This window comes from Rhinopithecus bieti, unplaced genomic scaffold, assembly GCF_001698545.2.
Source record: "Rhinopithecus bieti isolate Rb0 unplaced genomic scaffold, ASM169854v2 scaffold_4129, whole genome shotgun sequence".
Classification (NCBI taxonomy): Eukaryota; Metazoa; Chordata; class Mammalia; order Primates; family Cercopithecidae; genus Rhinopithecus; species Rhinopithecus bieti.
This window is the reverse complement of record NW_016804391.1, coordinates 147,108-161,438: the sequence shown is the minus strand read 5'-3', so window position 1 is coordinate 161,438 and position 14,331 is coordinate 147,108. Positions and strand designations below refer to the sequence as shown.

The 14,331-nt window shown below is 49.0% G+C and overlaps 1 protein-coding gene across 15 annotated transcripts in view; it reads left to right on the top strand.

Annotated features, from left to right (window-relative positions):
- Window positions 1-14,331, top strand: part of KCNN3 (potassium calcium-activated channel subfamily N member 3) — a 210,214-nt gene that overhangs the window by 156,082 nt on the left and 39,801 nt on the right. For 3 of the 15 annotated variants that reach the window (XM_017867705.1, XM_017867706.1, XM_017867704.1), the window contains exon 1: window positions 13,708-13,934. The exons of 5 other annotated variants lie outside the window; for them this stretch is intronic. The gene's annotated coding sequence lies outside the window, so the exon portion shown is untranslated. Of the gene's footprint in view, window positions 1-13,706; window positions 13,935-13,992; window positions 14,016-14,111; window positions 14,208-14,331 lie in introns of those variants that run through there. 7 more of the 15 variants (XM_017867701.1, XM_017867700.1, XM_017867708.1 and 4 more) reach the window with 7 other exon arrangements.

Here is a 14,331-nt window from a genome sequence, read left to right as displayed (position 1 = left end):
GACTACCAGATAAGAGCCACCGCTCAGTAAGGCCAGAAGGGTGGTTCAGCCATGTGGGAACCAGCGAGGACTCAAAGAGACAAGAGGCTCCTGTCCTGTTTCCAGCTTTAGCAAGAGAGATGAGGGCTGGCCTGAAGTCCATTTCTCTCTGCCTTGGTTTTCCTGCTGATAAAAGCAATAGTTTCTCAGGCTCCCACTGATTTCTCAACAGAGATTGTTTGAGCCCGGAATGTTGAGATCTCCCCAGCTCTCTGGACACATCTCATACTGATTCCCCCCATACCCTATTTCCTACGCAGATCTGTCCTTTACCTGGACATTCTCCCTCCTCTGCCATTTCCCTTCATCATGCTTGCTCCCGGAGAATGCAGGAACTGTCACAGGAATGCATCCATGCATCCCAAGTGGAGCATTGAGCCACGCCTCTCTCTGAGCTGCAGTGCTCTCATGAGTGACTTGCTGAATAATAATACTGTTATGTATAGGTATGGAGCTCTGCTATTCACCAGCCACTGTGCGAGGAATTAAATATATCTTAAAGCATAAAACACAGATGATTTTTTCCCTCATGGGCTTATAGTCTACCAGGGAAGACAGGTAATAAGTAAGGAAACAAAAAGTAGGTAACTTCAAATCTATGATATATACTGTGAAAGAGAAAAAATAAGTTTCTTTAAAACAAAATGTTATGGCATTGGAGAGGGATCCTACTCATCTGGGGCCTGCTTGGAGGTGTCTCTGGGGAGGTGATGCTTCAGCTGGGCTCTGAAGGATGAGAGGAAATAAGCCCTTCACAGACCAAGAGGGTGAGCTTTCTGAGAAGAGAGAGGAGACTGCACCAAGGCCCTGAGCTCACAAGGAGCCTGGGGGAAGAAGGAGTCACTGGAAGGAGAGTAAACAGATGAAGTGGGGGGTGTGGCAGGGACTGAGCTGCAGAAAGGGCCAGGAGGCTGATAGTGAAGGGCCCCAAGGACCATGTTATAGGGTTGAACCTAGTGCAGTGGAAAGCCTTTAAAGAGTTTTATCTTTTCTTTTACTTGTTTCTTCTTCTTCTTTTTATCTTTTCATTTACTTGTTTCTTCCTCTTCTTCTTCTTCCTCCTCCTCCTCCTCTTCCTCTTCTTCCTTCTTCCTTCTTCCCTCCTCCTCCTCCTCCTTCTTCTTCTTCTTCTTTTTCATCATCTTCTTCTTGCCTTCGTCTTCTTGTTCTTCTTCCTTCTCCTCCACCTCCCCTTCCCTTCCTCCTCCTCCCCTCCCCTTCCCTTCCTCCTCCTCCCCTCCCCTTCCCTTCCTCCTCCTCCCCTCCCCCTCCTCCACTTCTTCTTCTTCTTCCCTTCATCATCATCCCTCCTCTTCTTCTTCTTCTTCTTCTTCTTCTTCTTCTTCTTCTTCTTCTTCTTCTTCTTCTTCTTCCTCTTCTTCTTCTTCTTCCCCTTCCCCTTTTTCTTCTTCTTCTTTTTCTCCTCCTCCTACTCCTTCTTCTTCTTCTTCCTCTTCTTCTTCTTCCTCCTCCTCTTCCTCCTCCTCTTCTCCCTTCTCTTCTTTCTTTCTCTTTCTTTCTTTCTTTCTTTCTTTCTTTCTTTCTTTCTTTCTTTCTTTCTTTCTTTCTTTCTTTCCTTCCTTCCTTCCTTCCCTTCCTCCCTCCCTCTTTTCTTTTCTTTTCTTTTCTTTCTTCTATCTCACTTTGTCACCCAGGCTGGAAAGCAATAGCATGATCACAGCTCACTGCAGCCTTTAACTCCTGGTCTCAAGCAGTCCTCCCACTTCAGCCCCCTGAGTAGCTGGGACAGGCATAAGCCACCATGGCTGGCTAAATAAAAATTTTTTGGTAACAGAGTCTCTCTATGTTGCCCAGGCTGGTCTTAAACTCCCAGCCTCAAGCGATCCTCCCACCTCAGGTTCCCAAGTAGATAGGATTACAGGTGTGAGCCACCATGCCTGGTGCCTTTGAAGGGTTTTAAATAGGAGAGTAATGCAATATGGTTCATTCTAAAAATATTACTTTGGCATCTTTGTGAGTATATTGGAGGTGGCAAGAAAACTACTAGGAGGACCAAAGAGGCTACTGTAGCAGGCCAGGCAAGAGAAAAAAATGACTTGGAAGGGCGGTGGTGACAGTGTAGAGTTCTTGAATACATCCCTGCACCAGGCCAAGTTTCATATACATCTTCGCATGTACTGATGTCCCACGCATCAAATCTGTGATCAAACTCATCATGTTGCCTCTAAATTCTCTCTCTGCTTCTCTGTTTGTGTCTTCTTTCTCTCAGGAACTTTATCTGTTAGTGTTCATTTTAGGCTGCAAGGGTTTGGAAACCCAAAACAACAATAGTTTAAACAAAATAGAAGTTGTCTCTGATGCCAAAGAAGTCCAGAAAGGTGTCTATAGCAGGTATGCTGCTCTCTGGCATCATCAGGGACGCAGGCTCCTTCTCCCTTGTTGCCCTGACATCCTTGGTACAGGGCTTCTTTCTCATACTTCAAGAAAGCTGCTGGAGCTCCTGCCATCCCACCTACCTTTTAGCCAGCAGGAAAGAGAAATGGACAAAATAAGGTTGTTTCTTTCTTGTTAAGGACATTTCCTGGAAGTAACACATGTCACTTTTATTTACACCCATTGGTCATTCACATGGCTGGAAAACGTAGTCTTTATTATTGGTAATTTTTGCTCATTCCTGGGGGCTCTTACTAATGAAGAAGAGGAGAAGCGCTGTTGGGCTACACCCATCTCTTAGGCTCAAATCATTCCCCCATGCTTATGCCCATGCCCAGTCCCATTTCCAGCCCTCTATTTAGGCACCAAGCTCTATGGTTCTTATTCTGCGATGTCGCTCAAAGTCATTCCTGCTACCTCCCTGACACAGATCCCTGTCATCTTACACCAGTTTACAGAAGTAGCTTTTCTGGCTTCCAGTTACCCTTCCTACTATTGCCCCTCAAAAACCTTCAATTGCTTCCTCTAGAAGATTAAGTCCATATTTTTAAATTTAGTGACCAAGGTCCTTCATCATGCACTCCCAGTCAACCCATGATAAAACCAGTTTGGTTCAATTTTAGTCATCAGCAACAATGGTAATAATGCTACTTTGCATTCCTACATGTAAGGTTTCATTGCTCACAGAAGGGACAGCACATGGCACCTGGAGTCAGAAACGTGCGCTCATAGCCTGGCTTAACAATGGACCAGCTGTGCGATCCTGAGCAAGTCACCTGCCCTCTATTAAATAAGCACCTGTGACTGTGGCTGGTTCCTAATAAATCCTGAGCCCTTTCCTTTCCTGGGCCTCTTTCTTGGGATCTGTAGATTGGAGGTAAGCCTGGTCTACCTACTTCCCAGGGGATTATGAAGTTCAAGCAAGAGGAGACCTGAACAGCTGGGGGAAACATAAAACACAGGACATCCTCTTCTGTTTTTCACCACGACCCTATGAAGTGAGCAGGCAGGACAGGGAACCTACAGTCCCCATTTCGTGAATGAGGATGTGGTGACTCAAGGAGGCTGATGATCTGCCCTGGCCCTGACTTGCAGGGCAGTGAAGGCAGCCTGGGCCTTTGGGACCCTGATCACCTGTGGCAGGGCTCTTGGGGTATGTGTTCCCCTGGGGAGGTGTGTTAACGGAGTGAGGCTGTGTTGGGACAAAAGGAGAAAGAACATAAGATGCAAAGTTTTTCTTTCAGTTTGGGCTGTGCGGTCATTTTCGAATTTCTTTGAGGTCATGCTGTTTGGTACCTAGGAAAGGAATTGTGATTGGTATTCTAGAAAAACAGCGATTTTTAGTGGGAAGCCACTGCCTATTAGCAAGTACAGGCAGAAGTGGCCCATTGTCCTTGAATGCCACAATGTCTGTTTTCGAGGGGTGGGGTGGGGTCTGGTGACTGGCTAGACTTTTTTGGAGAAAATATATAACAAACTTGGCCAGGCGCGGTGGCTCACGCCTGTAATCCCAGCACTCTGGGAGGCCGAGACGGTTGGAGATTGAGACCATCCTGACTAACATGGTGAAATCCCGTCTCTACTAAAAATACAAAAAAAATTAGTCGGGCGTGGTGGTGGGCGCGTGTAGTCCCAGCTACTCGGGAGGCTGAGGCAGGAGAATGGCGTGAACCCGGGAGGCGGAGCTTGCAGTGAGCCGAGATCGTGCTACTGCACTCCAGCCTGGGCAACAGAGTGAGACTCTGTCTCAAAAAAAAAAAAAAAAATATATATATATATATATATAAAACAAAGTTAATAAAGCAAACATCTATGTTGTCAAACTTACTGAGTTAAGTAGATGTGAATATAGTTAACTGGGTAGTAGCTTCATAATTATTTTGTCAAGCTTAACACGTGAAATTGTTCCCACTTAGTTACCAGTATCCTTAAATTGTCTTGTCTTGTTTATAACTTAAACTGTGGATTTTATTTAGAGAGTAAATGTGTCTGGAGGCTTTTCATTATTTCAGAAATTAGACGATAGATTCCTGAGGTGCCCGGCCTGTCCCTGAGGCCACATGATGCAGAACTGGAGGAAGGTGAGTCTGAGCTGGGTGCTTGGAGCCTAGTCAAGGTTGACCACAGGCCGAGGGAGGAGAAACTTCTGACTTGCAGCATCCTCACAGGAATGCTTTGTGGTGTTATCTCCATTTCCCTGATGGAAAAACTGAGGCCAAGAGCAGTGGGGTAACTCCCCCACCATGGTGTGGGGTTGCTTTATTGCCTCACCCCCAGCAGAGGGCACATCTGTATGATAATATCTGCTTCTGCTACAGTGCTCAGCCTCTGTAGGAGGCTAGGAATTGTTTTTTTAATAAATAAGGAGCACCATCTTTGTTCATGGCCATTCACTCTACACAGGTTCTCCTCTGTGGCCCAGCACTCTGTGAATTAAGCAGGGCAGGAGCAATTTTCCCATTTTAGGTATTAGGAAATAGAGGCTTTGGGAGGAAAGTGAGCCAGGGTCTCACCGCTGGCCCAGGGCTGCTGCCCGGAGAGTCCTCCACCTGGAGCGCTCCCATTCTCTGAGGTCCCCTTGCCAGGTGGGCATGACTGTCCAGCCTGAACATCACTCCTTCCTTCCTTCATCTGCTCAGTGCTTGAAGATGCCAGAGCCCAAGGTCACTTCAGCTAACAAGCCGATGGCTCTATGTTTGGGTGAGCTGATGGTGCTAATGGCAGTGTAGATCTTCATTTTAGAAGATAATTATGTTTTCTGAAAGTCTGCAGAGAATTGTGCCATTGCTTGAGGGGTATCTAATAAAAATCACCCATCAGGTAAAAGTAGAAGTCAGCAGTAGACCAGCGTTCACCTAAGGAATCAGCATCATCATCACTATCATCATCTTCCTTATCAACAGCCTTGTCTCTAGTCATGACAGATTTGGCCAAAAGGAAAAAAAATAAAGGAGGCCTTTCGAGGACTTAACACCGGGAGGACTTTCCTCCATGCCTCCTCTCTCTGTCTGTCTCCCTAATTTCAGTGAGTCAGTTTTTCCTCCCCATCTGTTTGCTTTCTGGCACTTTACACAACTGTCTGGGCTCTTTCATTTTGCCTTCTGTGGTTGCTCAACTCCATCGTTTCCCTCTCGATGCTTCTCCTTTGTTCCCTGGCAGGCTCCTCTCATCTGCCAGTTTCCAGTCCTATGAAGAGTCAGAGGTGGGTTGTAGTTTTCAGGCAGCATTTTTGTTGCCTGGCAACGTGTAACAAGCATCTTCGGTGGTGGCTGCTTCTCTTAAAACAGAGCCAGGCTGCGGATGCGGTGGACGAAGGAGTCTCTGGGAGCTTCTCTGGGGTCATGGGGAGGAGTTAGGGGAGGGGGACAGACAGACATACAGTCCATGGTGACTCTGAGTGTTGCCATTCTTACTCTTTTATAATAGCCTTGGCACCGGCACGCCCTCTCCTGCCCCATTTCAGGTATCCCAGGTCTGTGAAAAGGTCCAGTGGTGAAAAGCCTTGTGTTAGGAGCCATCAGAAGTTCTGTGTAACTTGAAAGGCACCTGCCGCAGCTCCCTGAGGCGTGGCCAGCCTGGGTGAAGGCTGCTAGGTGCTGACTCTTGCTTTATCTTGTATGCACGGGATGCCACAGGCCTCCTGTCTGGAAAGACACCTGGCTTTTGCCTCCGCAGTTAGCCCAGCTGCTAGTTCTCCCAAGGATGGGAGTGGGAGAGAGAAGGGGGACAGAGTGTGATCAAAAAAAAAAAAAAAAAAAAAAACCCTGACTTAGAGCTGGAGGAAGCTCTAGAGCTTCTTTAGCCAAATCCTCACGTTGTACACATGAGGAAACCAAGACCCAAAGAAGAGAAGCAACTTGCCCAGAGTTACACCGCAAGTTGGGTGGGTCTAAGCTCCCAGCCAAGGGTCTCTCTCCTGGGACTGGACTCTGCCGAGCTCACAGATCTGATGCCCCATGGCTGGAAAGAGGCAGTGTGTGGTGAGAAGTACACCAGATGCCCAGTCCTCTGCTTTCTGGCCTCCATTTGCATATCTGAGAAGAATGAGGTGAACTGGGCTAGAGGGAGCCCCAAGACCCAGTGACTCTGATGGCAAAGCTGACCCAGCAGGCAGGCCCCTGCTGCCCAGGTCTTCGGCCACGTGTCCAGGGCTGCTGGCACTGCCCCAGGAAAGCCCAGAAGCTGAGAGGGTCCTGGGCCTCTGAGCTGATGCTCCCCGGGAGAATCCCACTGTGTGCAGAGACCCAGAGCACAGCCACGACACTTGTCACCATCAGGCTGATTTAGGGCAAGCCTCCTGGGCATCTGTGTCTTCAAAGATGGTCTCTTAAGACCCTCATCCTTGATGAGGGCTGCAGCTGCCCACTCCCCTACCTAACCAGCTCTCTATCTTGTGTGGGAAATGGGTAAGAAAACGTTCTCTGAGAATTGCGGCTCTTTGGAGCTGGAAGGGGCCCTAATGCACGTGGACCCAGCCCCCCACCCTTCCCAGATGAGGAGAGGGAGGCCCAGAGCTTTGAGGGTTGATGCGAAGGGGGTTTTGCTCTATTCCCTTCAGACCTCACAGAGGAGAAGGCATCTCCAGACGGGTCATCTCTTTATCCTGCTCCATCCTTTCCTCAAGTAAGAATCTCTCAGTTTAAGAGGCAGAGAGAAGGATTGTTGAAGGCAATCTGTCTCTTCACATCTCTTTCATTCTCCTCCTGGGGCTGAGGAGATGGGTGAGGAGGGGTGCAGGAGGCCCTTGGCCTGAGCACCAGGCCTGGAGCCTTCCCTTCCAACTGCTGCTCTCCAGAGCTTGGGGTGCACCAGCTTCGAGGCTTTAAAAGTTTCTCCAGCAAGAAAGGCCCTTTTGAGGGAACAGTTGTGTGTGTGACTGGCTGTCTCCATTCCTTTCTCCATATAGTGTTGAGCTTCAGAATTAGCTTATTTCTGATGTGTACCAGAATTTTCAGTTAATCATGTAAACCAAGGCTCAGGTGACTTGGCTGTGGGGCAGGTGGGCCCGGACCAGCCCCTGAGAAACTACTCCCATCCTAGACTTTGTCATGCTTCACTTGGCCAGAGCCCACTCCCAGAAAGCAGGGAAATGTGCCTTTCTGGGTAGCCCAGGCTTGTGGAAAGAGGCGAGAGGTCAGGGGCAGCTGCACTCCCTGGGCAGGCTGCTTATCGTCCAGGAGCATCCAGCAGTCTCCCCAAGCCCCATGGCCATGGGGTTCCCGGATCAGGGCATTGTTGTGCATATCCCCATCCTCAGGCCCCTCATGTTCAGGCCAGACCCTCACCCAGGTGCCCTTGCCCTCAGACTCCTCTCCCTCCAGCCTCTGTCTCTGTCTCCATCCCTGTCTCCCTCTCTCTTTCTCTATCTTCCTCTCTCTCTGATTCCCTGGGGGCTACTTTGCAACCTCTGCTGAGTCAGAATTCTTCCCACTCGCCCTGACGTCCCAGGCTCCTCCTTGGCACCCTGTCTTATCTGTGGCAGGGAAAGACGCCCAACCAGAGCTCCCACGTCCTGCCCTGGGAACCCCACTGCTCTGGGAAACAAAAACAAGAAAATTCCTTCCCAGGGTACTTTTCCTGTGCTGTTCCTCTTTGTTCTTGGTCACAGGGTGATTCCCACCTCCTTCCCACACTATCCCTGCCCAGGTGAGGCTGCAGCTTTGTGTGCCTTCCACAACATTTGCTTGCCTAGGGAGCTGCCTGCCTTTAATTATCTTTGGAAAGCATAGCTGAGAAGAGCAAGACACCCTTCTTTTCTTTAGGGCTCTTGCCAGGAGCCCTGCCTATGCAGCACTTCCCTCCAGGGGGTGCCATTCACATCGAAGTCTTCGTGACTGGCACTCCTGGGAGTTGCACAGTACACAACCTATGCTGCTGAACAGTGCAGCCCTGGCTCTGTCTTACTGTCCTGGGAAGCATGGCTCATTATAACACAGATCCAGGATCAGATACCTGAGAAAGAGAGAATCCCCAGGAGTCTCTCCACTCATCTCCCCTCCCTTTTTAGGCCTCCACTTCCTCCAAGGTGTAACATGGTCAAAGACAGGGCTGTGGATGCAGGCAAGTCCAAGCACGCACTCAGGCCCTGCCACTCAATTGATGTTTTATTTTGTGCAAGTTTCCTAATCTAGTAATTAATCAAGTGATCCTCCCACCTCAACCTCCAGAGTAGCTGGGACTATAGGCACATACCACTGTGCCCTGCTAATTTTATTCATTTTTTGTAGAGACATCATCTCACTTGTTGCCCAGTCTGGTCTTGAACTCCTGGGCTCAAGGGATCCTTCTGTCTCAGCCTCCCAAAGTGCTTGGATTACAGGCATGAGCCATTGCACCTGGTCTAATTTTCCAACTCAATAAAATGGAAAGTGACAGTTATGAGTCTTATTTTTTGAGGATTACATTAAGTAATGCACATAAAGCTTTGGCCCACATGGCATGTGATTGGCACTTGAGAAATGATAGGGACTATTGTTATCTCTTCAAATAAGATGAGCATCGAGTCCTACCTACCTCACAGAGATAGCCCCAGAAATAAAATGAGTGAGAAGTAGATCATCTCTAAGATCTTTGAGGAAGTATTTTGCAAGAATCCCAACTACTGTTGTTCTCTCTGTATATAAAAAACAAAGAGCTGTGAAGCCCCTTTGCTTCCGAGTCATGCTCTGTGACTGATGGCAGATGTCGGGAAAGGCTCAACCAGGAGAGAGAAAGCTTGCAGGCACGGGCGGCAGACTGAGGGCCCCGGGCGGGTGGAGCTGAATGAAAACCACAGACAGACAGCAACTGTGAGAGAAAGCAGAGACCCAGTATGGCTTTAAACAGAAAGCAGAGACCCGCAGCAGGGAGTGAGATGAGACCAGGTTTAAATGTCACTTTCCCCTAAGTTCTTATTCATTCACAGCTTCCTTCAGTAGCTCTGACCAGCTTTCTCAGCACCTGCTGACTGACAAACCAACTGACCAATGGAGGCTGGTGCTGGGGGTGGAGATGGCCAAGAGCCCATGGTGAGAAGTAAGGGAGAATGGGGAAAAAGGGGCTCCACGGAGGGCACTTGATCCAGGACGGCTTTCTGGAGGAGGTGATTTCCTAGGCCTAAGGGGCCTCCAGGCAGAGGGGCCAGCATGAGCGAAGCTCAGAGGTGGGGGAGCATGGACTGCAGGAGAGAATAAGCAGTTGCTTGCCTGGGTGTCATAAGATGCTGCAGTGCACCCAAGGCTACAGGAGCAGGCAGGGGGCTTTTTCACCAGCCTAAAGATTTTGGAATGACTCCTCTATCAGCCAACAGTTTCCAACCTTATTTATGTACTTGTTTCTTTGTTTCCAGCGTCGCAGGAGAGATGGTATTCAGACACCCGACTTCTGCTGTGGGTGTGCCCCAGGTTATAAATCATTTTCATCAGGCTAGCTGGAGTCCCGGCCCTTCCTTTCCACTGAAGAAAGCAAATCAGAGTACAAGACAGTGAGAGTGGTATTATCACAGGATAGCCTTGAAACTACCATAACAAAAAAATAAATCGTTCACAAATGTCAATCCTTCAACTACTATTAGGCCCAGAGAGATTGTTTGTCTACCCCAGTGTGTCGCTGCGCAGAGGCTGAGAACGTCCTTTCTTCTCTTCCCACACCTAGGCCAGGGGGAGCCACTGGTAGATTGGGAGCAGGGGAGGGTCTGGAATTTCGGAAAGATTTCCCTGGCTGCAGTGTGGAAGGGTGATTTGAGGGCAAGACAGGACAGCAGTTGGGGAGACTGCTGTAGTAACAGAGCTGTGACAGGATGCTCTCCCCCCAACCCCCGGGACAGTGGTGGCTGGGATGGAGAGCAAGGGCAGTTTTGAGAGAGCTGGAGGAGCCAGCCCCCACTGGACTGATTCACTGGATGTGGAGTGATGGGGTGGAAGCTCAGGAACAGTGCCTGGTGTCCTAGTGTGGCTGGATGGATAGCTGGTGGGACTGCCCACAAATAGGAGGTGCCGGATGAAGAGGGCCGGGGTTGCAGGGGACCTGGGCAGCAGGGAGACTGCAGGTAATGAGCAAAGTTGGGGATCAGTTGAGCTTAGTTTACCTCCCTCCAGAGATGTCCCACGTTGGGGGGACCCATGCACCTACTCCAGATGTTACCCTCCCCACTTCACAGCACAGGATTCTGCCTGGCGACATTTGATGCCATCTGTATCTGGCCACCCAGTGGGTGCAAAATGCAAGTTTGCTGAATAAGCAAAATCAAACTGAAGCAAACAAAGACTGGTGTCCCCAAGGGATGGCCAGCTCCTTGGAGGCAGAGACACTTTCCCTCTAGGGCAGAGCTTCCTCTGTGGGTCCTCACAGGGGAGGGTGGGAGAGAGACTGAACGAGTGGAAGGGAAAACAAGAGGAGAGATGAGAAGGAGGTGGAGACAGTGCTTCAAAGGAGAAAAAAAGAAAAGCATGAGAGAGAAGAAGAAAGAACAGAGAGGGGCAAAGGCAGGAAAAATAGAGGAGGAGGATGAAGACGGAGGGGTTTGGGGTGAGGGTAATGGTGCAGGCCAGCTGTGCCCGTGAGTTCACGGGGTTCTGCTTATTAAACCCCAGCACTGGCAACTTTGAGAAGTTGCTCAGAGTTCCTTCCCCGCCCTGCTTCTCCCTCCAATTCACCTCAACCTTCTCCTGAGCCTGCCGCTCACCCGCAGCACTGTCATCCCAGCCCATACCTGCTCCTCTGAGATGACTCTGTGTCCCCTGCGCAGTGGCCCCCCGCCTCAACTTGGCATCACTTGTCTCCATTGTAATGCGGCCCTTTTTTGCCTTGGTGTTCTTTGGTGTCTGCCTCCTTTCTAGAACTCTTAAGTTCCCAAGTAGGCACCAAGCCAGGCGCACAGTAGGGGGCTCCTTTCTATTGCCGACCAAATGAACTCATTGACTAAGTTCCAAAATTTGTGCCAGGCACTGTGCAGAGTTTTATATTCTTCATCCGTGTAATCATCCACGTGGTCCCGTACAAGGTTTTACTGCTTCATTTTATAGAAGTGAAGCCCAAGACACAGAGAGGTAAGCGCCTTCCCCAGGCCACACAGCTAACAGGTGGCAGGGCTGGGATCCAGACCCCCATCTGTTGGACTCTCTGCCCGTGCCCTCTCTGCCACGCCACCTCCAAATACCGTGGAAGACGTGCTTCCCATGGGAGCAATGCTGCTTCCGAGCATATTGTTTTTCTCTATTTTCATGCATTTTGTTAAACATTTCCAAATCAGGAAACATGGAAATATTTTTTAATAAGAAGAAAGGAAACATTGCAAATTGAGAAACTGACTCAGAAGGATTTGCCAGATGAGCCATCTGGTTTTTAATTTAATAACCATTCAAAGAGGTTGACAGTGCTTCCCTCTAAGAAGAAAATGGACTATGGAAGGAATGGCAGCTGGCTTCCCTCAAGTGGTGCATCCATTTGCAAGGTGGAGAAGTTGAGCAAGACCAAGAGACCCAAAAGAAGAGAAACACACTCCAAGAAAAGCTTGGCCGGTGCTGGTGTTGAAGCTTCCCCATCGAGGCCCGCGGAGGTTGCATCCAGCTGTGTGACACCAGCCAGCTGTCCCACCTCTTCCAGAGTTGCTCAGAAGCTTCTACAGAAAACCACTAATGGAGACAGAGATGCCACCACCTCAGTGAAAAAAAGCCACACCAACCAAACCCTCGTGTTCACAGAGCAAGAACAAGCTGTGGTTGTTTGGCGGCAAGTCACATTTGTTTGTTGGAGCTGTTGTGCTCTGGTGGTGCTGGTTTTCTCTCCTTTTAAAAATAACTGGAGGCCTTGCACCATGCTGTTAGTTCTTAGCGCTGGAAATAAAAGACTAGATTTAGAGTTGCCTTGGAAAGATCCAGGGCTGTTAACTTGAATTACCTGGTAGAGGAAAATGTCGTTATTTTCCTAAATTCAAAGCCAATTCTTGAAAAATAGGACACAGAGGTGAAGTGGATGGAGGGGTGACTTTATATATGCATATGGTGTCCTGGGCACGTGGTTTGATAGTCTTGTGATCAGCCATGAGTCTTCAAAGCCATTCATTTTATATTTTAAGATGTTTATAAGGGAAATTGTTTTTGAGAAAAGAACGAACTGTTTTTTGTTTTTTGTTTTTTTTTTTGCCTTGATGTGAATTCACCCACTGGCACAAGCAGTAATAGCCCTGAAGTCACCCTAAGCCATTTATTCCTCAGCTGCTTTGAATTTCAATGGGATTCTTTCACACACCTCAAGCATTTCTGAAATGCTCCTAAAGGAGCTCATAATACCCTTAAGAAATGGTGATTTCACCCCATTTTCTCCATAAAGCTGGAATCACATGCCCTAGCATGCTGAGGGTACTTGATAATTAGAAGTTGATTATACTGGGGACCTGGACAAAGGCAGAGTTGGGAATGGGAATAAAACCCAGGACTCCATGAAAATCTCTTTCCTTTCATAATAGCTTCGAATTCAGGCTTCTAATAGCTTCAAATGCCAGTCACACACACAGCCTCCCGGCCATCACCTACTGGCAGTGGCTGAACGGGTACTTTGCCAAGCTGGAATGGTCCCTGCCCAGGCGCACAGGTGCTGCCTCCATGCCCCACCCTGTGCCCACCTCACTGCAACTGCCATTTTTAGCAGCTGAGAAAATACAGGTTTCAGTCCCAGTCTTTTCACTTAGTTGCTGTGAGAAGTTAGTTAGGTCAGTTACACACTGGAGCTTTGCATTGATTCACTGTAAAATCGGGTAACAGCTCTTATCCTGCTGGTCTTGTCCCACTGGCTTGTGAGAAAGACGAAGTGGGGCCATTCATTCATTCATTCATTCATTCACTGGACAAATATTTATTGAGCACTAGGGATACAGCAGTAAACAAAACAGAAAAAGTCCTTTCCTCCGTGAACCTGATATTTTAATAGGGGTTGACAGTCAATAAATACAAAAATAGGCCACATATCTATTATGTCAGGTGGTGATAAGTGCTGTGGAGAAGAATGACTCGGTGAAAGCTGGCCTGGTGGGTGTGGGGCAGTAGTGCACTTGGAGACAGGGTGGGCGGGGAACACCTTACTGAGAAGCTGAGATTTGTGCAAAGGCCTGAAATTATCTGGGATAAGAGCCTTCTAAGTACAGATGTCCCGTGACTTACTTCACAATAAACCCGCAGTAAGTTGAAAATATCGTTAAGTTGAAAATGCACTGAATGTACCTAACCTACTCATCATCATAGTTTAGCCCAGCCTACCTTAAACGTTCTGGGAAGGCTTACGTCAGCCTGCCGTTGAGCAAAGTCACCCGGCAGCACAGTGCCCTGTAGAGGACCTTGTAGAGTACCCGTGATCACCTGGTTAACTGCGAGCTGCCCAGCATTGGGAGGGAGAGTTGCATCACAGATCCCTGGGAAAAGATCAACATTCAGAATTTGAGGAACACTTTCCACCGACTGTGTATTGCTTTTGCACTGTTGTAAAGTGGCACCATTGTAAGTCAGGGCCATCTCTGGAAAGAACAGCAGGTGAGGGACTCTGAGGCAGGAGTAAAGCTGGCTGGGTGAAGGAGCTGCAGAAACCCCAGGTGGCAGGGCCAGTGGGCGAAGGTGAGATGGACTCAGAGAGGCCCCCAGGTTCGGGGCCCCAGGAAACTTCGGCTTTTTTTCTGAGGGATACAGGAACTTTTGTCTTACTTTTTTTAGAGGGCCTCTCTGGCTGCCGTAACGGGACTAGCTTGGGGCAAGGGTCGCCCAGGCAGAAGCAGGAAGGCCAGTGAGGCAACTACTGTAGTGGTCCAGGTGAGAGGGAGGGGCTGCTCCAGGTGAGATGGTGGGGCTGGAGCAGGTGAGAGGGCGGGGCTGGAGCAGCTGAGAGGGTGGGGCTGGAGCAGGTGAGAGGGCGGGGCTGGAGCAGCTGAGAGGG